The sequence below is a fragment of the Dermacentor variabilis genome, chromosome 3 (assembly GCF_050947875.1).
Source record: "Dermacentor variabilis isolate Ectoservices chromosome 3, ASM5094787v1, whole genome shotgun sequence".
Lineage (NCBI taxonomy): Eukaryota > Metazoa > Arthropoda > Arachnida > Ixodida > Ixodidae > Dermacentor > Dermacentor variabilis.
The window spans coordinates 118,880,282-118,905,771 of record NC_134570.1 but is presented as its reverse complement, the minus strand read 5'-3'; positions in this window follow the sequence as shown (position 1 = coordinate 118,905,771).

The window sequence follows — 25,490 nt, the reverse complement described above, 5'->3', positions numbered from 1 at the left end:
ATACATGGAGCGAATATGCGACGAATAGTAGGCGTTCGACGCCCGGCGGCGTACGCGCGACGCGCGGCGGCGGAGAAAACGTCCTTCGCCGCCGATCCACAGAACACCTATACAAACTTAGAGAAGGGAAACTGTACCTTCCACAGTGCTACGGAAATAAGCGTAGCGGTGGCGTCGTGAACTAAAGTATGCGACCACGGGTGGCGCTGTACAACAGGAAACGGAAACGGGGTTTTGCGCAGTTTACCAGGTGTTCTGTGGCTTTACTGGGTTTCTGGCTGCTGCGCCTTGATCGTGCTCTCGCGAGTTTAGTTGCTGTGTGGCAAACGTAACGCCTATATATGTATGTAGGCGCTACGTTTGCCACACAGCAACCAAACTGGCGGGAGCACGATCGAGGCGCAGCAGAATACATGTAGCACTGAGTCATATCGAGTTAAGGCACACCCTCAACTGACTTTTAAGGGCATCCCGAGCGGTTTTTCGTTTATTACGCCGCCGTTACCCCGAGTTGTGCCGCCGCGCTCCAGCTGTTGCATTTCGTGTAGGGCTACTGACAGAATGCGGTTTCCAGGTGGCACGATGGCCTCGACTGGAATAAACGCTCACGACACCAAAGATTGAGTAAGCCTGAAAATATTTTATTTGCAGTTTACAAGTACAACAAAAAGCACACGACTACGCATCCATACAAACGCGGTTACATAGTCAAGAACATAGTCAAGAAATGGCTCATTAATAAGGGTAGCACAAACGCACAAGAAAGAAGACCTAAGCTACAAAACGTATGGTCGGCTGCTAAGTATAATAATTTCCCTGTCACCGCGTGTCACTTTTATACAGCATCTTTACAGCACTACCAGGCCGGGTAGTTTGGCGGAAAGAACGCAACAGCTTACGGCCGTCAGCTGCCTCTTCCTTACGGGTGTCATAATTATCCTAATCTCCGCATCAACGTCGTGCAAGTCCGCATACATGTATCTGAACCATATGTGCCAGCTTAATACATGTGTAGGGAAATTATGATAACCACTGCGTCTTATCAAACGTATTGGTTTTGCAAATGCGCATTACAGCTGACGGAACGACATACTGTAAGTGAAGCACAAGAGAACAAGGACAAAAGGAGGATACAACACTTGAAGAAGAAATGAAGAATTAGTAGGCGTACAGCAAACAAGCGATGACGGAGAACACACAATGATGCATCGGGTGTTCTGTGACATCGGTTTGCGTACTTACGGTGTTATGGAGATCAACGGCATAAAAACGTACCTACAAGCGTACTCCCTCAACCTCCGCCGCATTCATTATGATAATCAACGCCTAAACAAAATGAGGCACTATTTTTTGCCAAGAGTAGACCTCTTTACAGCAAGTCTATGTAGTGACTCGCAGACGAAACCAGCATGCTTTCGAAAATGTTTTACCGCCGTAGTATTCGAACGCCAACGGCCAGGAAAACACATCGATACCAATAGGCTGTCGGCTGTCGGTGGTTAATCAAGTACAAAAACCTTGACGCTATGACTAAAAAGCAGCTTCAACAATCAAATTTTAAAAAAATCAACTACCTATTTGCCTGCGGTAAAAAAGCATCCTTAGACACCTCGATTGTTTATGTCAATGGTTTGTGTAAAGTAAAAAATTCAGCATGTTCAGCGCCCCTAGCAGAGAAAGCACAAATTAAAGTATTCGACCAAATTACAGTAGCTCCACTTGCGCGCTTACGCTGAAACGCGCCTCGATTGATTTTTCGCCCTCTGTGGCCATTTGTTGAACTTGAGAGTGTGCGGGGCCTGGCCGATCTAGCTGGCGCAGAAAAGTTCGTCGGGCGTCGGCGATACCGGAAGCGGCAAATGAGCGGCGCGCCAAAGCGAGCCAATCAGGTCTCACTATCCGCCCCGACTTCCGACTAGGCTTCCCCGCTTGTCGGTGTATCCCGATCCCGCTCTATCGTTCCCGCCGGTCTCTCGCTTTTCGTAGTCATGGCTTCCAAAGCGGCGCGGCTGGAATTTAACGACAAGTTAAGTTCGGCTGTCAAGAAGTGTGCCGCGCGCGCGTTGAGCCACAGAACAGAGCCGCAGAGTTGGAGGAGCCGAAAGTTGTTTACCCGCCGACCATCGCCGCTTTCTTTAATCTACATCGGCACATGAATGTCTCAAACACATAAAAAACGCTAGAAATTATTTCTAAACAATATTTTACGCGTTTTTAGAGTGTTCCACAATTCGAAAGCGATATAGTTGTCGTTAAAGTTTTTTTTCGTGTCGTGTGTTTCACTACAACGCATTTGCCTCGTCTAGCCACACTGATAACAACGCAGCGACTCGCCGGCGGTGGCCGCCACCCTGTCTTCGCTCCATGTAGCGCAGCCCGACGAACATACGGCGTCGCGCCGCGGCAGATTTTCTGCCGACCGAACTTCGTCGTGAAAGTTCGCTCCATGTATTCTGGCCTTTAGTGGCGCGCGTCTCAACTACACCCTGGCGTGGCTGGCGTTAGCGGCGTGGCGGACAGCAGCAGCAGCAGCAGTGGGAAAGTCAAAGAAAGAGGTACCAAGAGCTTCGCTTTATTACAAGATAGCTGCCGCCATGCCGCGGTAGAGTGGTGTACGCTTAGCCGCGGGTTGGCTGATGTGCACGGGACACGCCTTCCATTTTCGAAAGATGCCTAACGAAATGGCATGAAGGTAAAAACTCGGCACCAAAAGCACGTTTGGGAAAACGACCATTTCTTGACGAATACATAAGTGGCACATCAAGTGCCTTCGACTGCGGACAGCCTCGCAGCCTTCGTGTAACAAGGTACCCGACGGCGTAAAAAAAAAGAAATACGTATGAAACCTGCCAATAATCGTTTGGAAGATTGCAACATTAAAACATTTCGCTGCTTGGTACTTATGAACTTGTATAAGCTATATACTTTTGGCTGTAGTCTCATCTTCTGCGACCAGGTCACACAGCATGCCACTGCACGGCCGGCGAACGCGTGAGCGCTCAGCTAACGCAGATTATTTTTCCGTTCAACCGCTGGCGTGCGGTTGTACGAGAGCGCAGCGGGGAACAGAAAACGTTCAGCTAAAACTGTCTAATGCCCCAAGCATATAAATTGTGACGCAGGGGCCGACCATGCATGCTCCTGGCGGATAGCCTGCTTTGAACGACCTCCGTACGGTGGGCTCTTACAGCGAAGCTGTTTATGTGGACCCTGTGCTGTCCTTGTCGGACTTCAATAAATCTATCATCATCAGCAACGGCTCGAGTGTCGTCGTCTTCTTTCAGAGCTGACCCGTTGGCGCCCTTAGACGCAACCGCGCGAACGTGCTCGTGCCACTGCTCTCTTGTTCGTCGCCGTCTTCCACAGCTGACTCCGTTGCCGCTCGTCATTCCAACGTAGAATTTCACTTCTTTTCCGTCGTCGTAATGGGCAGACCGCATTAGCGGGGGTATGAGCTATTTATTTTCGCACGTGACGGATATCTTCATTTTGATGAATCGCAAGCGGCAATGCCGGGCGGATGCTGCTAACCACGCCACCTAGCAAACTGGGACATCGAACACAACGGCGGACAGCGGGCATACCGACACCGATGTCTTTCTCTCCTTCGCAGACGAACGTCTTGTGTAACCTCATTTAGAAACACAATGACGTAACCAATATTTGAGAAATACTTTAGTGAACTAGTTATTTAGCCGGTGATAAACGCTGGGGCCCCACGTTTCAGCTTCGCTGGTTAACCATCTGTACGGAGTGTTCGGGCTGATAATTTTTTTTGTATGCTAGTATTAAACGGTCAAAAAATGAAGAAAAGAAGCAATACGCTCCATAACTCTAATTTGCAACATTTCCGTATGATATTTGAGAACATACGTCAACTGATATAGGACATTTGATACGCCAGCGAAACAATATGCCTCCGATTTTTCGTATATTTTGGGCTGTTCTTTTCCCGCGCCGACAAAAGCTAGCGAGACAAGGGCTTTCTTAACAATACTTGTGGCTGAACTAGTTTCTTCATCTTATTCCTCGAAGGTAAGACGCAACCAAGGGCAGAAAGAAGCTTTAGGACTGGAAAGAGCGTCACTCGACATTAGTTTATTGAAAGCAGGCAGGATCTTATGGTTTTGATCAAAGCTTTTTTCCACCCTTCTTTGCGTCTTCGGGGAAAAGGCTTTCCTAATGTTATTGGAGACAGCGTAACATATCGTCACCAGGAGTGCTACTTGTGCCGTCGACGCCTTTTTTACCATCGATACGTTACGATTAATGACTGATTATTCATAGAGCCGATTGCAGGTCGTCACTTTGACCAAATATTTATCCTTTTTTTTTCCGCTCTCGTCTCATCTCTTACACCTCAATTTCTTTTCTTGTGTCTTGCAGCTGTCGACGTCGCAGCTCCCTGTTCCACCGAGGGCGCATCGAGCCACCCCGCTCACGTTGACGACGAGCTTCAGCCACCGTTCGCAGTTAAGCGTCTGAGGTCGATGGAGCGCGGAGAAGAACCTTGCGAAGCTCTGTGCGCCCCTTTGGATGTTGCTGGAAATTTTCAAGATATCCAAGACATGGACCTTTCTTAGAGTGTCGGTGGCATTCACTGTAATATAATTTCCACCCTAAAAAGTGAAAAAGAGTGTAAATGTGTCTATAACTCACACCCTTAGGGTGTCCGTTATATAGATAACACCCTAAGGGTGTGAGCTATAGACACATTTACACCTTTTTCACTTTTTAGGGTGTAAATTATTTTACAGCGTTGCTACATTTCTGGGAGATATATATTTCATTAGGTGCAGTGAAATATGTCGATATTTCACCAATTAGGGTCTCTGATGCGGCTGTATAATTTGTTATTTTGTTACGTTCAAACTAAATTGCTTTGAGTACGTTACGAAGAAACCTATGTGACATCGCGTGTTCCTTTCTTTTTTTTTACTGAAATGCTTTAATGCATTGTATTGCGCCTTTTTTGTATTCTAGTTTTCTTACTTTTTTATTCCGCATGTAGATTCTGCTATCCGATCTCCCCGTCATATGTTGTCATATGTTTGTAGTCATTTTACGTGTCCGCATCTGTTAGAAACATTTCGGCCGATCCCGGCGGCAGCGCAGAGCCAAGAGCAGTGGGTCGTAGCTCCGTAAGGCAGACGTTTCAAGCACTCAGCTAAGTGTACATTAATTGGAATCACGCATGCAGATGAAGCAGGAAACAAGCATCTAGACCCGACAACTAATGATTAGGCACTGCTTATATCAATGGGAAGCATGCACTGCTCCCGCCATACGTTTCCCGGTAACGATTGATGTTGCACAAAATGCCGCGAAGACGCCAGCTTGCGCAGTGGCGTGCGACATCCCTAGTCTTTCGAATATATATGAACCGGCCTAGTCACTAATTTCAATGTTGTTGCGGCTCCGCTATGGGCGGTGGCGTGCTGTCAAAATAACGGTTACTCGCATTACTTTAAATTACTATCACTCTATAGCACTAAACCATTCCATAACCCGCCCACCCTTCAGTCCTATATAAGTGCAAAGACCGTGCGCATAATCACACTCCCGTCCGGCCCGCGGTAAATTAACGCAATTACACGTGGTCATGTTGTACGAGGAAAACGCTCAGTGGTGAGACCCACAAACACTGCTCTCATAGTTTCTTTTAGTCCTAGTCTCAAATTCAATTACCGTGCCATGTGTGGGTTTGCCGGTGCGCTTAAAAATGAGTGCCAATACTAAGTTTTGTTGGTGTGATTGTAGGGTTAAAGTAGTTTCCACGTGCTAAAATTTACCTACCCCGCTGCATGACCTTTCTTCTCTGGCTTGTGGACAACGTCTAGCTTTGGAAAAAGTCATTTATATCGAAGATAAAGCGATAAAAACGATGACTTCTAGTAAGCTCAAACGTTTTCAGAAACAGCCATGACCAATACTTTCTCGAAGCATACCCTGTGGTCGATAACCTAAAGAGTGAAAAGGATATTTTAGTTTGATATGCTTCCAAACCAAAAAAAAAAGTTCTAAGCTAACACATTACTTAGTGAACTGCAGTTACGACTTTGTTCTGGGACAGCTAGTGGATTTGTCTAGCCGTTAATAGTGCACCTCGTCTTTCGTACATCGACAGACGAAAATAAGCTACAAGAAAAGGAAAGTGACTCAGTGACGGAAAACTTGACAGTATAACACATTAGGTGATTATCTATCCTTGTATATGACTCACTTATATAGTATTTTATCAACTGTTTTCTCGTGCGGGTGTTTTAATTCCATCTTCAAGTTTAGACTGTTTATTGGGAATGTGTATAGTTGTATTTATGCAAAGGTGTTTGCGTCATAATATCTCTTTATTTATTGTATTAGTGCTGTACTCGTCTCTTGAAGATGCATTCTGGGCTGTCATATGCAGAATAAACATTTTTGTGGCCAATTTGACTGTCTGCGTACGTCTTATCAATAACTGAGAATTGATTGCAAACGCTCAGTTACACTGTATGTTGCTCTTAAAAGTATAAGCACTGTAAGTTAGATTTTTTAGACAACTTCCTAATTTTTAGTCATATAAGTAACACTGTGTAAATATTTGGCGTCCCTCTCTCATTACAAGAAGAAGAAGAAACTTTATTAATGAATGGTCCGGTAGTTCTTTGTTCTGGAGGCCTGAGGTGGCGGCTCGAAATCTTTGGACTGGGGCTGCATTACAAACCTTTTGGCAATAAAATTGATTACAAGAAAAAAATGTGCATGCGTCTAAAATATGATAGTGACCGACTGCCTCGCTTCTACGGGAAAACTCAAGTTGAGAATCTTATTTTAAGTGTATAGAAACTCGCTTTATTGCCCATACATCAAATGAATCCTGTGGAGCCATTTGAATTTTACTATTGAAATAAATACAACTAGATTGAAAAGAGACGCAATCAGCGCTTAATTAAATGCTCGAAAACCCAGTGCAAGCGGGTTTTACAAAAAATATCAGTTTCGCCATAAGGGCGAAGAAATGAATGCCGTAGCAGCATGTTAGCATACCACACGAAGTCTGGGACTCGTAGCTTTCGTGGCAGTACGAATTCAAGTAAATACAGGCTGACTAAATAAATACGAGCTGGCTGTGCTAGGGGTCCTGTTTTAAGGTGAAAGCCTGTAATGGCTCATGCTCGCGGCCACGGCGGCGTCCGTTCGCAGAATATGTCACACTCCGCTAGAGGGTGCTCGTGATGTCATCGGAGTGGCGCGCGTACTGCGCATGCGCCCAGTATATGGCGCCACCCTCGCGCTCCAAAACGGCGACACACTTCGCTTGCCTAGTCAGTCGAATGTCTCCGAAGCGCGGTCCCGTTTCTCCAGCAACCAAGCACGCTCGCGCTGCCGAGCGAAAGCGGCGGCAGGCTCAGCGCCAAGATTCGAGTGGAAAGGAACAGCTTCTTCCAGAGGCTCCAACACAAGAATGTTGAAAGCCAATTAACGGATGTGACTGAAGCGACTTCAACCGGTCTCCTGGGACGAAGGCTAAAGAGGCAGAACGAATTCGGAACAAGCTCCACCAACAGCAGCAACAGAAACAAGGCACGTCAAGTGGGGACTGCCAGCTTCCAAATTCTGCCAACACCAGAAGATTGAAGATCAGCTAAAGAAAGCGTCTAATGCGACTCAACACTTCGCCCGGAACGAGTGCTAAAGAGGCAGAACGCAAGCGACAACAATGGCTGGCATCAGAACCACAACCAAATACATCATCAGAAAGAGAGGGTTACCTGTTCCAAACGCCCCCCTGTCATACAACTACGCTGTCTCTGAGACTGCAGTTTGGTGCAGCGACCGACTACTTCAACAAGTATTTCGTTCAGAGCACGTTTGGTGCTACATGCTATCGACTTCATGAAACGGATACTCCGAGTCATTGTCAAACACCGTTCAATGATTGTACTAGGTGACTTCAAACTAGACGTCAGGAGTAAGCACGGCTTCATCCTAGGAATGCGAGACTCCCTAGCGCTAATGTTAGTGACGCCAAGAGACAAGGCTGCAACCCAACACGGCAGCTGTCTAGACTTATCTTCGAAACATACGCCACCACAAAAGATTTAGAGTACATTTCGTGTCACTTCACAGATCATAAGGCAGCCATCATGGACATCGATCCAGACAAGCATGAAAGCTTCACCGGTAACGAGCGTCAAGAAGACCTCTTTCCCGGCGACAACATTGAAGCAGAGACGTGATTCACAGAAGAACAAGTACCTGTCGAATCAGCTAATAAATGATTTTATCAACAAGTGCATTTCAATCAAACAGAGCAGTTCAGACAGCTGTCACCGGCTGTGAACCTTCTGCAATATATTGAATATCACCTCTAGCCATTTACAACATCACCTGCAAGCAGTGCACCAATTACAGGCTCGAGTGAAGTAGAAATGAGGGAGTAAGTATGAGAGTGAGGAGGACGCGCAAATAATAATGGGTGTCGCTACATTGTACATTTATTTTATCTAGGAGCCTTACGGATTCGCGGAGGTGATGGCGTTGCAAGGAACCGAGCGGCGCTCGCAGCTCCTACTAAGCCAGACCTCCAACGGCAGCTGAAAAAGAGGCTTGTGTTTTAATTTACGCGTAACAGAATTAAGTTTTCTCGTATATTCAAATAACATTCCGACGCTATCATGTGTGTAGGTTGTGTGTGAGTCGTACTTTACGAATTTTCTGACGCATATCACTTGGGACATTTCAATTAATTCAGTAACGTCTCTGCTCCACGCACTGGGTCTGCGTGGTTCAGGTAGCGCGGTCCAGGATAAATTTTTCTAACGGACCAAAGCCGACACTGGATTTCCTGCGACACGGGGTCCTTAACGCTATCGCGCTAAAATATCAAACATCTTTGAATCGGTACTCATTTTCTCGAAGGTTAAATGCAGTCAAGGCGACATCCAAGACAAGCTCGGGCTGAACGGTACAGCATCTCTCCTGTCGCAGTCGTACATGGAGATGCTGTGGGACCGGGAAGCCCGTGGTCGTCCTCTAGGCCACTTGTTGCGGGCCGTAGGCCTGGTGCTGTGCGTGCTCTTCCTGCTGCCCCTGAGCTGTGCCTTCGTCGCCGGCCTTGACTACTCGCTCGTCTCGGTCTCGCTCTACGTGTTCTGCGTCGGCCACAGCATGTTCTGGTTCCGGAGACCCTTGCTGTACTTCATATGAGTGCATGTAGAAAAAGAGGGTGAGAACATATTTTAAATAAATAAGCATTTCAGCGTTTACGTACCCCACAACAGCAACAAGAAAAATCAATTCGTCCATCCGTCCTTTCCGTAGACGATGACTTTCAAGATAGGGCCAACAGCAGTAAGCCAATCCGCCTTCGTGCTGCTTCTCACTTCAGCGCATACTAAGCGGCGAGAACACAGTGCGCACGAATGTGTCTGCACTCGTTTCACTGTGCCCCATTGTCGATTGCTTTCAAGTCTGGGCCGCCAGAGTACGGTTGGTCAGGGTTGATAATGGTTCGACTGGATAGATAAGGCGCTAAAGAACGATACTGGCAAATGATGATCGGAATGTCATCAGCGCACCTGGCGCCACTACCTGCAGTAGTTTGCTTGACTCATCAATTCAGTTCGTGTCAGCGCTTGTAGTCATACTGGTTGGATGAAGTATAACAACATTGATTATGACACTGGGCAGCGTGGAGATAAGCAAGTGGCACAATGCTTATGCATGATTAGACAACTCCGAGAAGAGTTTCTACGCGAATTTTGTTTTCTGCAACGAAGGGGCATTTCTTCTGAGAAAAAAAAATTATGTTCAACAAATCATTTTTTTCTCATAGCCAAACGTCGAGATCACAACAAGCACTAGCAAACTTTCACAATCCGAAGGTGCTTGAGGTACACGGAAGACACGGGGTCAGCCAGAATTTCGCTTAGGTTTTCAATTTAATATTTTTTTCAGGGGGGTTGTAAAGCATCCCACCCTGTGCAGGCCATCAAGAACACGTTATTTGCTCTTTATGGCTTCCACCAGGTTAGCGAGGCTCTCACCGAAAAGCCAGTAAGGTCGAGGTCTTATAATGGTCACAGGTAAAACCAGCCATGGGCGCACCATAAATTGTGGGGGCTTGTTAATGTACTAGATCGCACTGATCAAAAACAGATCAATCGCTGCTATTGCGATAGCAATTCTATGGACACTCCAGGCACATTTCTGCGTCGCTACAATTTTCCGTATCAAATCCAACAGCGATAACATCGTAGCGGCTGGCCGTATGCTGTATGTGCGAGTGAGAGCGACGATTAAGCGACGATGACGGCTCAATCTCGCACGCACAAGGGAGGAAAGCGGGGAAGCGAGCCTTCTTCCGCAGCGCGCAATGGACCAGAGCGGAGGGAGGGAGGGGCCGTGTTACACCCGACCGCGTGTGGCGTGGCCTCGCGCGGCTCCTCGCGGCCCCGCAGGCCTTATCTAGAAAGCGATCTGCAATGAATACAGTGTCTACGTGTGCCAAGGGCTCATAGCTTCGTGTGCGCTGTGTCCTCACTGCTGATAGTTCGCGCTCAAGCGAGACGCAGAACGAAGGTCAATTCGCTCGCTGCTGCTGCCGCACTTGCTCTTTCCATCGTTTCGATTGCGACTTTACGCGGTCATCGAGTGAGATGTCGTGATGTTCGCTTGTGTGCGCTTCACACCAAGCTTATTAATTAATTATTACGCGAATGTTTAGAAGTTTATACGGCCGATAAATCTTCCATTCTTACTTTCTATAGCTGTGTACTAATATTTTACGCAACCAATGCTTCGCCTTTTGGACACAACTGCAACCTATTGAATGGCGAGATACAGGATTACTTATCGGTCTCATAGCAGTTGTTTCGTGTCTCTTATTACAAATCGCAAACGTACGCTACCGTCTAGCAGTGCAGGAAAATATAATAAATTTTCTCAGCTTGTTTTTTTTTTCACAAGACAATTTGTTATGTAATGTGAATAGAAGCCACATTCTTCTAAAATACCCGCGTAGCCACAGTCAGGGCTGGGCAAGGATAGTTAGCAGTTGCATTATGATAGGATACAACATACGCGGGCAACGAATATTTGAGGAACTGATAAAAGGTACTACCGCAATTATTGATAATTTTCAATTTATATCTTAAGGTGCTTTGATACATTCGAAAATTTCTTATAGGTCTATATAATGAAGCAGCAAATGTGTGAAAGCCACTAGACACAAGGCAACCCCATTCTCGCATTTTTCCGACTTCGTAACAAGGCACCCCGCAAAAGAAACTTCGAAACCGCACTACAGTAGCACCAGAATTTGCATGAAAAACCTCGCGCGTTTGCTACGAACAAGTATCAAGGCACCGACGCAACTAAAAACAAAAAAAAATCTAGAAAAAAAAGGTAGGGAACCCGCAGACGTTCTAGCGTTTGTTTTAGTAGAGACGACGCAAGCGCCACCACGTGACTCTGCTCGAGCAACAGGGACGCGCAGATCTCGTCGCCTGTCGTCGCTGCAAACCTCATGCAAACCGCAGACCTCATCGCCTGTCCTTGCAAAGAATGTCGCTCCCTTTAGTTTCATTTAGGTGGCTTAGTGGCAGCAGTATGTAGTTGAAAGGCGGAGTTATAAACGTTGGCTGAATTCAGCCGACGTTTATAGATTCACATGGTCATGTTGTGATAGCCAATATCTGTTATCTTAAGATACACGATACATTCCTTCATCTATAAAAAGTACGGATAGTGATACACGTTTTAGTTTACACGTTTGCAAGAGTTAAAACGTGTGGTGCCGGTGTTTATCACTGGGTTAATACTGACGGTTCATTAAATTACGGTTTGGTACGCTGCCAGATCCTCAGTACGCAGTTGTTGCTTGCGCTCAGCTGCACGAGCCTGTTCTTGTGCTACGCCTGACGCGTCGACACGGCATAGACGAGCTTTATCCCGGTTCTGCTCGTGGCGTTGTTCATCGAAAGCTACCTGCTCCTCAGGCGTATGTATGACGCGTGACCTACCCATTTCGCAGCAGAAGAGAAACTGCTCCGCGCGCGCTTCGCTGCGATGGAGAGCAACGACGTCACTACATGGCGCAGCAAATCGAGCGTCTTTCTCTTTTTTTTACCCGCATGCGCATGGGGTGGCGCCGGAGCAGTTTTCGGCCTACAGCCGACACACGGATGGACGGACGGACCAATAGGCTAGCCACATACAGATTCACTGTAAAATTGCAGCTGATTCAACGTGCCCTGTTGGAATCCACATACAGCGAATCTTTCCGTAAATGTACAGGAGTGCTGGAACATTTGGTTGTGTCTGTTCAATGTGAGCACAAAGTGAAGGCGAAAGTATTGTTCATGTTGGCGAAGAATGCAGTGCGCCTTTGACGCAACCAGTGTTATAGGGTTTGAAAGAGGCAAGCTGGCTTTCTGTGCCATTTGTTTGCAATACCCGACATCCCTTGGAGGCGCAGATGCCAACTTCCACGCGGTGACAAGTGGGGAAACGCATGTACACCGTGTAGAGTGCTTCGATGCGCGCGCCACACTCCGATGCCGTGCAGGGCGGAGAGAACCGTCTCCTATAGGAGACGGGGTTGTCTCCGCGGTTGTCTGAGTGGGCATCATCATAGGTTGTCTCCGCGGTTGTCTGAGTGGGCATCATCATAGGTTGTCTCCGCGGTTGTCTGAGTGGGCATCATCATAGGTTGTCTCCGCGGTTGTCTGAGTGGGCATCATCATAGGTTGTCTCCGCGGTTGTCTGAGTGGGCATCATCATAGGTTGTCTCCGCGGTTGTCTGAGTGGGCATCATCATAGGTTGTCTCCGCGGTTGTCTGAGTGGGCATCATCATAGGTTGTCTCCGCGGTTGTCTGAGTGGGCATCATCATAGGTTGTCTCCGCGGTTGTCTGAGTGGGCATCATCATAGGTTGTCTCCGCGGTTGTCTGAGTGGGCATCATCATAGGTTGTCTCCGCGGTTGTCTGAGTGGGCATCATCATAGGTTGTCTCTGCGGTTGTATGAGTGGGCATCATAATGTCGGACGCCGTACACGGCGTCCGACATTATGATGCCCACTCCGTACGCAGCCAACGGGCCTCGCACAGCTGCATGAAAAATTCGGTGTGATAAGATGTGTGCTGCTTTATGATGTGACGAGAACACAAAATTTTCGCATCTGCAATGTGAAGGTCTCAGACTGATATTCAGCGACCTTTATTTTTAAAGCGGAATTTCCGACTGGATGTCCTGCCAGCAGAAATATACTGTCCACGCCAGACGCGTAATGACATTAAAGGGCCCCTCACCAGGTCTGGCCATGTTGAGCTGACAAGCGCAGAACATACAATGCGCGCTAACGATCGTGTTTGCAAAGAATTATATCGCTACGCGCCGCGGAAAGGTCTGAAGTTTCAATCCGAACGCCGTTTTCTCTTCTCCTCGCGGCCGCTGCCCTCCAAGCCGGACGGTGACATACTCGCGTCCCTGCGCCAACGTACTATAGTCCACAGTGTCAGGTCGCTCGGGGTGACACGTGACTTCGAGAATTATTCAAGGCACCATCTCTTATTTGTGTGATCTGTTACTTGAGTTCAGGAAATGAAGTTTAGAGAAATAAAAGACACGCAAACGGACTGTCTGCGAGTTCTTTTTTTTTTACTTCGCACTGAAGCAAGAGAGATGTGCTTCTACTTCGTCTGCTTGTTCGCACAGTAGTGCAGTCACGTGCGCAGGTACTGCAACTATGCCATTTCATACCGTGTTCTAGCGCCATGATCATGCTCTGCTATCCGCTTGTTCTGCCTCAGTAATAGTGTAGCACTGAATTATACCGCTAGTCACATGTCCTTAATGAAGGGAAAATCAAACATCCTCCGGTTCGTGCACAGCGCGAACCCAACCTTGTGCACATCGCGTAAAATCGTGCGCTACGCGAGACCAGACAATCACAACAGCTCGTGTTCAGCGCGGAAAAAAAAAAGAACAATAAATGAAGGCGGGGCCCGTGACGTATTCGGCACGCGATCTGCGAGGTGCGGTATGGGAGAACGGAGGGAAGGAATTTTGCTTGCGGAGGCAGACGGGGCGAGTGGAGAGCGTGTCGCTATGGAGTGGAGCTCGCCTCCTGAAATCATGGGTTTGCGGCACTGACATATTTCTATCTCGGCTTAACGAGCCGACTTGAACAATTTTGCGGCAGAACGCTCCCTAGAGGACACGTAATAGCTTTCAGCGTATAAACAAAATTTGCTACGGGGCCTGGTGAGAGGCCCTTTAAGAGAACGTCTTGTTGGACTAGTTGTTCACTATTCACTTTGGTTAAATGCGCGAAATACGCACAGACTCGAATGCCGTCGCCTTTTGGCTACCGTTTGGCTACCGGATGAAGGGTGAATTTGATCCACAAGTCACGTGCCACGAAGGGATAAAAGAAAAATGCTCATCGCACGCCCTACTTTCAAATCATGTTTTCGAATCATTCATCAGCTAGCCCATTTACGGACTGAATACTGCAACGCTAAAAGGCAGTGATCTCGATTGTAAAATAAGGAGTCCGCGGTTGAAAGGAAGCCGTGCGTAAGTGACATTCTACCAATGTTCAATGGTTTTTTCCAAGGTCACGGGAAACTGCAGTGAAGGTGGCCGTTTTGCGTTTGAGGCTACGTTGCCTGCATTACATGCTGATTTTTAAACGCGATAAGCGAGTTGCGATAGCTCATTAGTGTACTTCAAGTATGAGGCAGGTCGCAAACACTACTGCTTACTTTTATTATTTTCCGTTTTTGCTCTACTCGATATACTAGACGCTGGAGCTCTGCATTGCTCACATTTGAGAAATTTTTAACATCGCACATTTCAGCTAATATCACATTCACGGTACTTCGTGATTTCGTGACATCGCCTGTCATGGAGCTATGGTGGAAGACATCAGAAATTTCGTCCTGATAAGGTTTTGTTAACGAGCACCAATATCGCAGTAGCACCGCGTGTTTCACCTCTATTGAAACTCGGCCGCCGCGACTGTGTCACACCTACGTCCTTAGGGTCAACAGTTCAGCTCCATAACGACCAAGCCCATACATCCAGGCCGCTTTTATTGTTCCACTGGAATTGTAAACGTATTTTATATTTTTTCTGAAGGATATTACACACTAATACTACGAAATGAACCATTTCTTGTAGAGTTTTATGTTTAGTTTGAGTATAGTGCACGTACTTTCATTTCACGTTGCTAATTATTTTGTGATCGTATTCTGCTCAGCAAAGTGTTTCCACCGATATTGTGAATTTTGTTGTTAATTCTTTTGCCCTACTCTACATATGAAGATGGGGTACATAAAATTAATAAATACATGTCAGATTATTTGGTGCTTTACATATGGTTTCCATAACATTAAATTATGACTCTCATGCAGTCACCGACTATAAAGCCGTGCTCAGCATGTTTTCTGCAGGAATATAATGTAAAATAATTGCTATACCGGTCATTGATGTCGTTAAAATGAAGCGGCCACGCGGCTCAACAATGAGAAAATAAATTGCATTCCATAGATAGCGATTGCCTATGTGCGAGCTTGGTTATTCGGTCGGGAACCTTAAAAGACTTCAAAACCAACAAGGGCTCACTGCAAATTAGCTGCAGCTCATGTCTTCATTTCATGACCACTGATTCTTGCAGCTACAACCAGGCGCAGGTGAACGCGTAGCGTTACCCTTGGTTGACTTGATATCAACACGTTTTCCAGGGAATCCTCGCGTCGCTGGCACGCTTGCACACTGCACTTCGTCTTTTTCGTTAAACATTCTGTAACAGTCTTAGGAGGGGACTTCAGGGATAACAGGTTGTCTATCCAGGACGTGATTCCTTTAAAATGCTTTTCGCAGGATTTGAGCAAGCTCATAACCTCACCGCTCACATAACACAAGTTCTTACCATCTTGAACACATTATTCTAGTGCAGGTAAATATCCATGTTCATAAGAGTCTTGAGAGGGGACTTCGGGGTGAACAGGTTGTCTGTCCAGGACGTTATTCCTTTTAAATGCTTTTCGCAGGGTTTGAGCAAGCTCATAACCTCTCCGCTCGCATAACACAAGTTCTGCCAATGAGCAAAATCAATGTTTATACACAGCCCTGCAAATTTGGCGTAGAAGCGTTGAGAGAGCATTACAAAGCGAAGGGTCAGTGAATGATGAGGGAGAATATGCGAGGAAGAAAGAAAAGCGAAAGGCAAAAGGAGAGAGCGAATAGGAAGGATGGAAAAAGAAAAGTGGAAGGCAGGGAGGTTAACCAGAATAACGTCCGGTTGGCTACCCTACACCGGAGGAATGGGAAAGTAGAAAACAAAGTTGACAGAGAGAGAGAGGAAATAAGGAAAGAAGGAAATTAGCGGTGAGTTCGCTGACGGGCGTGGGCTTGTATTAGTTGCACTAATAGTCACAGACATTCGCACAAGGAGAGAGCGAATAGGCTAAGAAAGAAGCCGTAGCTTAACTGATGGCGGAGGAGGAGGAAAGAATACGCTGGTAGGGAAGGAGCAAAAAGATGGCGTGAGCCGGCGGACGAAGCGATTCTTTTCGGTGGCAATAATCGTAATTTCTTTGTACGAGCGCCGTTATCCGGCTGTGTTCACGTTGCGAAGGCATCTGACCACGTCGATGAACGCTCTAGGTTATCTCAGTGATGTTCGATTCCGCGTATGTTACCGGAAATTGTAAGAAGTCAGTGCAACTTCGACAGCTAGTGGGAGTGCGACCACAGGGCGACAATCGGCAGTGGTGTGCCTCCACGTGCGCTGGATCGTCGGGCCCTGGGATGTGTGCTGTACAGCCGTGAACCAGTGTGAATTCGATAGCTAGATTTTTGCTTACCATACTACTAAATGTTTAATTTCTGCTATTGCAGTATTATGAGCCAGCAGATAACGAATCTCGGTGATTGAACGTCTGAACATGTTTTACTAATGAGCACACGCGAATAGAAGATTTGGCTTGTGAACTACCTATAACTGCAGGCGTAGTTCCGTTTCGGTTTTCTCAAGTTGCATTATTGCTGCCGATATTTCTTGCTCGTGTAGCCAGGTGGCCTTTCGTTGAAATTTCATGCGCGGAGTTTCAGAAGGGCTTGCGTTTTATTGCGCCACTAATAATAGCGTGTAGCCTTCTAACCATGAAATGTTCCGTTCTTTTTTTTTTATATCCCCTTCATCGACTTTGCGAAATGAATCCACTGCATTTCGTAGTTTAAGTTTATCGAACGACGGCTTTATTTTGATCAGTTTTCTGGTGTGTTACGCACTTTTTTCGGTGTAAAGTGTGGATTTGCGTGGGTTTCTGGCTTTCCTGTTCAGTGTGTCAAATGGAATTCAAGACCTAGCTTAGCTAGAAGCTTGTTTGACGCGAAAATAACCATTTCACTCCGACGACGCAGCAGCAGAGAAAAAGTGTCGGCTTGCGCTAGAATCAGAATTTGCCACAATATCATTCTGAGATGAGCAGTACACTCATTACATGTAGAAGGTGCGAAGCTCTACGCCACTGGGAAAATTTCAATGGCGAGATATCTCACGCGAAGCTAGCCGTTTCAAGTTTCATTGCAGACAGACAAATCTGTGGATTTCTGTATTTTCGTCGTTCCATAATGCTGTCAGAAAGCAATGCTGCATTGCAAAATACTATGAAAGAACAAAAAGAAAACATAGCAAGTTGTAAATCTTGCTAAATGTCTAGTGATTGCTATGTAGAGTTGATTTTCGGCTTTGAGATACCCACTAGCCCCAAAATAGGCCTTAATAAGACTTTTCTTATGAGTTTTTGTTTCTCGCCTTATCAAATTTCTGCTACTTCTTTTCGTTTTCACCTAACTGATTATTTTTTTTCTATAATGGATTAAAGCGGGAGACGTCGACACTAATAACAACGCCACCAAAGAAAAGCAGAACCGCCGGCTCTCCAGTACAACTGTACAGTGCAGCACAGCACCGGTAAGTGAAAAACTGGCCCAGAATGGCTGTTCATTGCACTACGAAAAGATCATATGCGTATAATGAAGCACAAGCTTGCGTTTAGGGAAAAAAAAAAAGCCGCACGGTACTTTATCCTGAAAGTATGGACGACGTTCCAGCACAGTGAAGGAAATGTTTGCCAAAAACTCATGGACTCTGATTGCAGGGTGCGATGGGGCATTATCGTTGTGGAGAGTGCAGCATCCATATTTCGAGAAGTTCGGCCGCACACGGCGCACCGGATTTCTCAGATCCTTCAGGACTACCAAGTGGAAAGCTACCTTCCCCGCTTGACATTCACGTGCAGACTCATGGTGACCTATTCCATGGCCACCAAAAGAACACGATCAACATACTTTTATTCTTTCTTGACTTTTCCCGCACGTTTTTCCTTGTATACTTTTTTTTCGGGGGGGGGGGGGGGGTTCGTGTTGCTGATCTTGCTTTTCAATCTGTGCTCTGTGACTTGGTTTCAGTATTTTATTTGTAAATGTATGTTTCGACGCCTATGACGACCTCCTGCAAAAATTTATCACTCGCACTCCAGTCACTCTTGCATTCTTTTCGTGGCAACCACTGCTCAGTAGCCAGCAGTCTCGGCACCACCTTGGCGGAAAAATTTTTCATCTGCAACATTTCAGTCAAAACCGGTCAATATAGGTCTTCTGCAATATTTTATAACTTTCTGAATAATTTTTGCCCAGTTTCAAAAGAAATTTCGTATTGATGCTTTGTTCCGTCCGTTCTTGAACCTCCATTTCGACAGACTAAAAATTGGTTGCTCAAAATGTGCTGGCATAAAATTCTGCCTTGTACAGCTGTCCCTTTGGAGCGGATAGAAAGACACCACTGCATGCTCTCCCTCTTCTTTTCTAACTGACTGCATCAACCTTTGGGACAAACCTCGTGTATATGCTCGTGCTGTATTGGTTTGAAAAAGCGCTTCTGCAAAAAATAATAAGATCAATCCGGGCACCAGTATTCGGCAGCATACACGATCAGTTGGGAAAAGTGAAATTGAATCCAAGGTGTCGCGACTCCTGACTGCATTCTGTCTCAAGCCAATCCCGTCTTGGGACTGCTTTTCTTCACAATATTTATCAATGTAGCTCTCAGAATGTATCGCAGGCTTGCCAATAACGAAAACATGCAAGTGCATTTGGTGTGCTAAGTACAGTGAAGGCGTACCACGTTAACACCTCGGATTTGTAGTCAAAATCATGACATTTCGAACTTATGAGAGGGAGAGTTGAAACTGCTTGCCGGTTTGTTTCCTTAGTTTTTTACCTCTTCTGCCCTTACAATCGCTGCCGCTGCTGCGATCAACCGCATTTCTTTCGTGTTTGAGTCTCCCTCTTTCTTGCTTACTCACGGCATGAAATTTTCAGACAGGCCTCATACATCGGTCCGCATCACCTAAATTTAGAAATAAACTATATTTCACTCAAATAAATTTGAGTGTGGTTGGAAAAAAGATGTTTTCTAAAGCTTTTAATTATCCCCGATTTCAAACCACTATGAACATGTACGAACCGGTTCAAGCCAGTACATTTTGCTTCGAAGCTGAGCCAGAACCGAGCTGGTAAATATCCATGGAAGCCCGAAACCGAATGCTTTTCAGTTTGACACCCTGAGCAAAAGTTTATATCAAGAGGAGTGAGGGCTGGTGAGTATGAGCGAGCCTGATTACCAACGAGTGTGATCGACTACATAGCCTGCGAGACTATTGGCGAACGAGTATGAGCTTCGGTTCATGCAACTGCATGACTCTACAGCAGCATACAAAGCGCGCTCTTTGGCGTAACATCGGGCTCGTAGTCAATTCAGTTTTTTTTTTTTTAGTGGCTAACGTCACAGTACGGGCTGACGCATGGGACCTCACTTACTTTCAGACTTTCATTGCAGTTTCGTTAGATGAGCTCTGTCCTGCTGAAAATCATATTACAGGTTGCTGAATACCGGTACGTGCACAGCGGCATTGCTGGTGCAACAACATGATGATGTGGTTGCACCATCAGTCAATTAGAGCACGCAGACCTATTATTCCAATGAACATACTCCACCTATTGGTCAGTTCGAGGGCGTCAGTAGAAACAGTCTTTAGCCGTATGCTACATTTTTTTCCATTTCTGCAATAACAATGACACAACAGGCTCTCGAGCATTGCGTTTGAATAAAAGCGTCGTAAAATGCGACTTCCAGTGCTGCGCTAAATTTGCGACGCATATGGTTGTTGTAACCATAGTAATGACTTGCTTCAACAAGCACGGCTGCGTGTTGTCTTGAGATAACCTCGTAATCCAAAGACATCCTCCGCTTTACTAAAAGAAATTCATTGGTAGGCAACGCATGACGGTCAGGATACCGCCGGAGGGTCCGTTTAAGGCAGACAAGTAGGAAGCCTGCGTATAATACGTAGTAAACTAAAATAACGATTTGCGATTGAACGTATGTGTTTAAATGACGAGAATTTTATTGCACACTCGCAGATATACAGACACTGGCCTTAGATAAGGCAATGTCATCACACGCCTCATTCTTCGATATCCCTCGTGATGTGATAAACTGTGCAAGAAAATCTAGTAAGCGGATGAAAAAACACACACGATCGAGTGCTTATCGATTGATTCTGGAGTTAAAAATGGAAAGCGTACAAAAAACAAGAATTTGCATTTCTTTCTTCTTCAGGCCGGCAACTCTGTTACCATTATTAACCTTGGAAACTTCACAATTTAAGACTCCATGACCACCTCTGAAGTATCTGGCTTCCTTTTCTTCTTGAAGTACATCCTGAAATGCAACGCAGAAACAAGACTGTACTGAAGTGCGTTAACTTATACCGCAATACCTTCGCACTGAGAGTAATTTGTTGCACCGTTGTGCATGAAATTCGTAATCTCGGCAGACCAGCTCTTTCTCGACAATGAATGGGAATGCAATCCTGAAGCACCCGCCGTGGTTGCTCTGTGGCTATGGTGTTGGGCTGCTGAGCACGAGCTCGCGGGATCGAATCCCGGCCACGGCAGCCGCATTTCGATGAGAGCGAAATGCGAAAACACCCGTGTACTTAGATTTAGGTGCACGTTAAAGAACCCCAGGTGGGCGAAATTTCCGGAGCCCTCCACTACGGCGTGCCTCATAATCAGAAAGTGGTTTTGGCACGTAAAACCCCATAATTTAATTTTTAATCCTGAAGTATTTCCGCTTTGACAACGGCCACCGCTGCAGTGCCTTACGCAAGTGAATGAACATACAACTCTGAAAAACGGTCACACGACCTGAATGAGACAGCATGAGATCTTCACGTTCGGTGCGTTTTATGGCGCTGTAAATATGCCAGAATTCTTAAACTAGATAGCCAAGTTTCATTCTTTACATAGGAGCAGTTAGTTCAATGAGCGTCTAATAGAAAAAGAACAGCAGATATTCGCGCTTTTATTTGCACCACGGGCAAAAGACGTGACCCAAATGACAAACGTGTGCATCCATTGCGCATAAAATTTTCATCGCAGATTTATCACTTAGGCATCATGAGCGCTTGCTATTGTCAAAATGATATTTTTGTGGCATTTTGTGCAGTCTGCTCGCTTATCTGATGTACGTGTGCTGCGAATTTGTAAGTCCGCACGGCTTTGTGTCAAGCAACGCACAATGACAACATCTCTATTGGCTTTCGAGAGATACAGTTGCAAGGTATCACAATGATGAAGTAAAAAAAGCCGCGAATATATATTCCAATTCCCTTGTGCAGCCATTCTTCAGCCCTTCCCGTGCATCGATCTCCAACTAAATAATGTTGGTACTTTTATCCTCAACTCCCTGCCTCTAACCTCGCGCAAAACGCGGGTTTGTCACGGTACAAGCACAAACATGCTTCTTGCCGGAGTTGCGGCTTCTTTCAGTGTACTAAAGACTTGTGCTACCTCCACGCTTTGCAACAGTGGAGACGTAGCAGAGGTCGTCGTGAAAACGATATATTATAGGGAACTTACTTTCTGGTTGAGCCTCGTATTTTCCCAGCTGTATTTCTTACTTTATATTAGCGTGATAAGCGCTCCCAATGACGCATATCTCAGCCGCCATGAATTCGGGCGGTAAGCAGTGGTTCCTTACGCGAAGCAAGCGATGGGCATTAAGATCCACGCAATCGAGAGCAGGCTCAGAAACACGGACGCGTAGAAGGTCAGCACAGTTGGTATCGCTTTGCGCAGCTCCATGGCCCCCAACCAGGCCAGAGGCAGCGTCAGGGCCACGTTCAGGGAGAACACCGCGCCATACACCAGCAGACGCCGCGGTGCGTGAGGCTGGGCGGCCTCCTGTTCGAGTGAGTGAGAAGCAGGGCGCGCATGAGGTCGCGCACGTGCAGAAACACCTATAGCACATAACTGTTTTAGAGCGAAGATCTTACGGCCCGTTCCTGTAGCATGTAGCAAGCGTCGGCGTCGGCCTCAGCGTATCCCGAGACACACACTCAATTTTGGGTGTGATCCGTCGAATGACCATTCACATCGGCAGCCGCACTCAACAGATTTTAAAGGACAACTCCGGTGTTTTTTAACCGTGTTACGATATTGTCGTTTTCAAATGGCATTGACAGTCCTGTCACTGACAGGGGGATTCAATTTGCTTAGAAATTCATCAATAATTTTGAATAAGCAATAAACGAGATACCGAAACAGGTAGCTACTTCATGTGACGTCACGATGAGTCACTGACGTCGCATCCTACACTACCATAATGTAAACATGCAGAACGCATGCTAAAACGCAAAAGCCATGGCGCTAACGCCAAAAGAAACGAAGCTCATAATGTCTCCTGACGACACAGGGAGCTTTTAGAGAGTTTCCGAACTAGACAGCGACAGTTTAATCGGACACATCGCAAGGGCCGCCGAGCTAGGCATGCACAGTCTGGTCTGGCATGCTCGTTCGCTTCTGTCGGCGCCGATGAAAGCAAATGTACTTCAATTTAAGCGCGTCATAGCTGTGTACGTGTTGTGCCGAGTAACATAGGCGCTTCGATACATGAGCTGCAAGCGATCGTGTCACAAGCGCCACCGGTGTCGGATTCGATGGCCGAGCGAGCTATGCCTGCCGGCTCCTAGCCATCCGCGGCTGCCAACGGAGCCGACACTCAGAACGCGGCCTTGCGGTAACACACATGTACGGTGTTGGCATAGACATGTTTATGCTGCTGTCATCGTTTGTTTAAAAAAATAGAACACTGCAAATACGCTTGCGTTCACTTTCTGTTCGAAGTTACGCAGCATTCCGAGCTTCCACGCAGGGGCGCCGGTTCTGGGCGGAGCTACGCGCCCTTCCTCATTCGTGCCATGTATCCCGAATCGTCGCATGCGGCAAGTCGGTTGCGATGCGCCGTACGACGGATCGCACGTAAAATCGCAGCATGTGTCTGGCGCTTAAGCGAGAGAACGAGCACAGCGAACGCGGAGAGCAGCGCGGGTTCGGAGGACGCGTGGAGGAATGCGGACAGGACACAAGGGTTCAGAGGGGGAAAGTGGGAAGAGCGTAGGGTCTGCGGGGAAATAAAGCGCTGGCGTGGGCTTCGGACCCACTGCGCACGCGCTACTTCGCCTCAGGCGCCGCCGCTTGAGAATCCTCGCCGCGCGAGCCACGCGTTCCCTTGTTCACGCTTTCTTTCTGAACAGTGAGCGACGCAAGCGGTGGGAATGCTTGGTCTACCGCTGCTGGTAAACGGGTTGCTTGAGCAAAGGCTAAGCGCCGCCGCCAGGGAGCACTTTGTCCTTCAGTATCAAATTCCTTCCGACGATATATCGCGAATTAAAAACACTTAAACAGCTGCGCTCGAAATTCGCATTACGGAGTATATCGTAATCGTCGGAGCATTTTTCTGGTAGCAAGAGCATCGAGTGTCACTCTTGTTTCTTGTGCAGCACTTCCGGTTCACCTCCTCAGACAAGGGAGGAAATTCAATATAAATCAGCAAAATTTAGAAAAACGCAGTAAATAAAAATGCACAGGTTTCATTACAACTATTATAACAGATCATAAGTTCAGTTACAAGTCAAGTTACTGAAGTTTCAGGAATAATTAGAAATAATGAGAAATCACTGAGACGACCCGGGACGAAATTCAAAATAGAACTGCAAAATTAAAGAAAAAGATATTGATTGAAAACATCTTTATAGTAAAGATAGATCAGAGCATAAAATAGTTCCAACTTGAGTTACTGAAATGTTTGGAATAATTAGAATTAGAAATCACTGAGACAACCGGGGACGAAATTCTAAATAAAACAGAAAGAAATAGTACAGTACAAACTTCATGGGTTTTATTATTGATATAATATCAAAGCGTAAGTTCAGTTACAAGTTGAGGTACTGATGGCTCTGGAATAATTTGAATTAATTAAAAGTGGTTGATTACCACTCATGAAAGCACAGAATCGTAGATTTTAGAGACCCGCCAGGGGAATCAGATTTTGGCGAAATTCCTCGAAACCCGGAAGTAAAAAGCGGGAGCAATGGCGTCACGAATGACGTACCACACAAGAAGGTGGTGTGATATCTAACCAGCTAATTAATGCAGAACAGTTGCCTCCGACTTCAGTTCGCGCGTTGCGTTCGCCGAAGGTTAACCTTAAGAACACCAACGCCGAGGTGCCAGTGCCACAGAGAGGCATCTAAGTCAATGATTAGTGTCGCTTATCGAATTTTTATGTTGTTCCTTCACAAAATGTCATTAATATTGCAGCTACAGCTAATAATATGGCATAATGAATATTTGTATGGTAGGGTAATATACTAACGAATGATACATTGATAAATGTGCATATTAGAGTAGCGAACATTCTTCTTTTTTGTTTTATTTGAATTTCTCTTACTGGTTAATTAAGCGTGGCTTGTTGATTTTTGCATATGAAAATACACGTTTCACGAAAGAAAACAAGCACGCCGAAGAAGAATCGCCGTATCACCGCAAGTTACGCCACAGGGGTCATTGAAAAACAGGGCGAATGGCATGCGGAAGAAGGTATGAAACGATGCGCGCAGTTCGTTTCGTAAATCTTGTTCTATCTACCATTCTTGTTTTGCTGCCAAACCATAGCTATACCCGTCTAAAACATTATAAACTAACCCCATTTTTCCAGAAAGTCAGTAAAGAAAGCCTAACTACGCTTGTCCTTCCCATTGGAGGGTGCACGTTCAAACAATGCTTACCGGTGCGCTCGGCACACACGGGGCGGGAAGGACCAGCTTCAGGTAGGAAGAGCGTCGCTTCCACTCGACCGAGGTCTTCAAGAACTCGCTGCGTTCAGCAGGCAAACATTTTTAGTCATCATGCTAATCATTCCTGCATGGTCCGCCTCAAGCGTAACACTTCAGCTTTGCCGATCAAGTATCTAATTCGAACTGTCTTGCTAAGCCAAAGCTGGCAGTGGCAACCCCCATTCACCAGGGCGCGTTGCGGGACTATGACTGTTTGCTAAGGTTATTAGGCGTTGTAAAGCAGAAA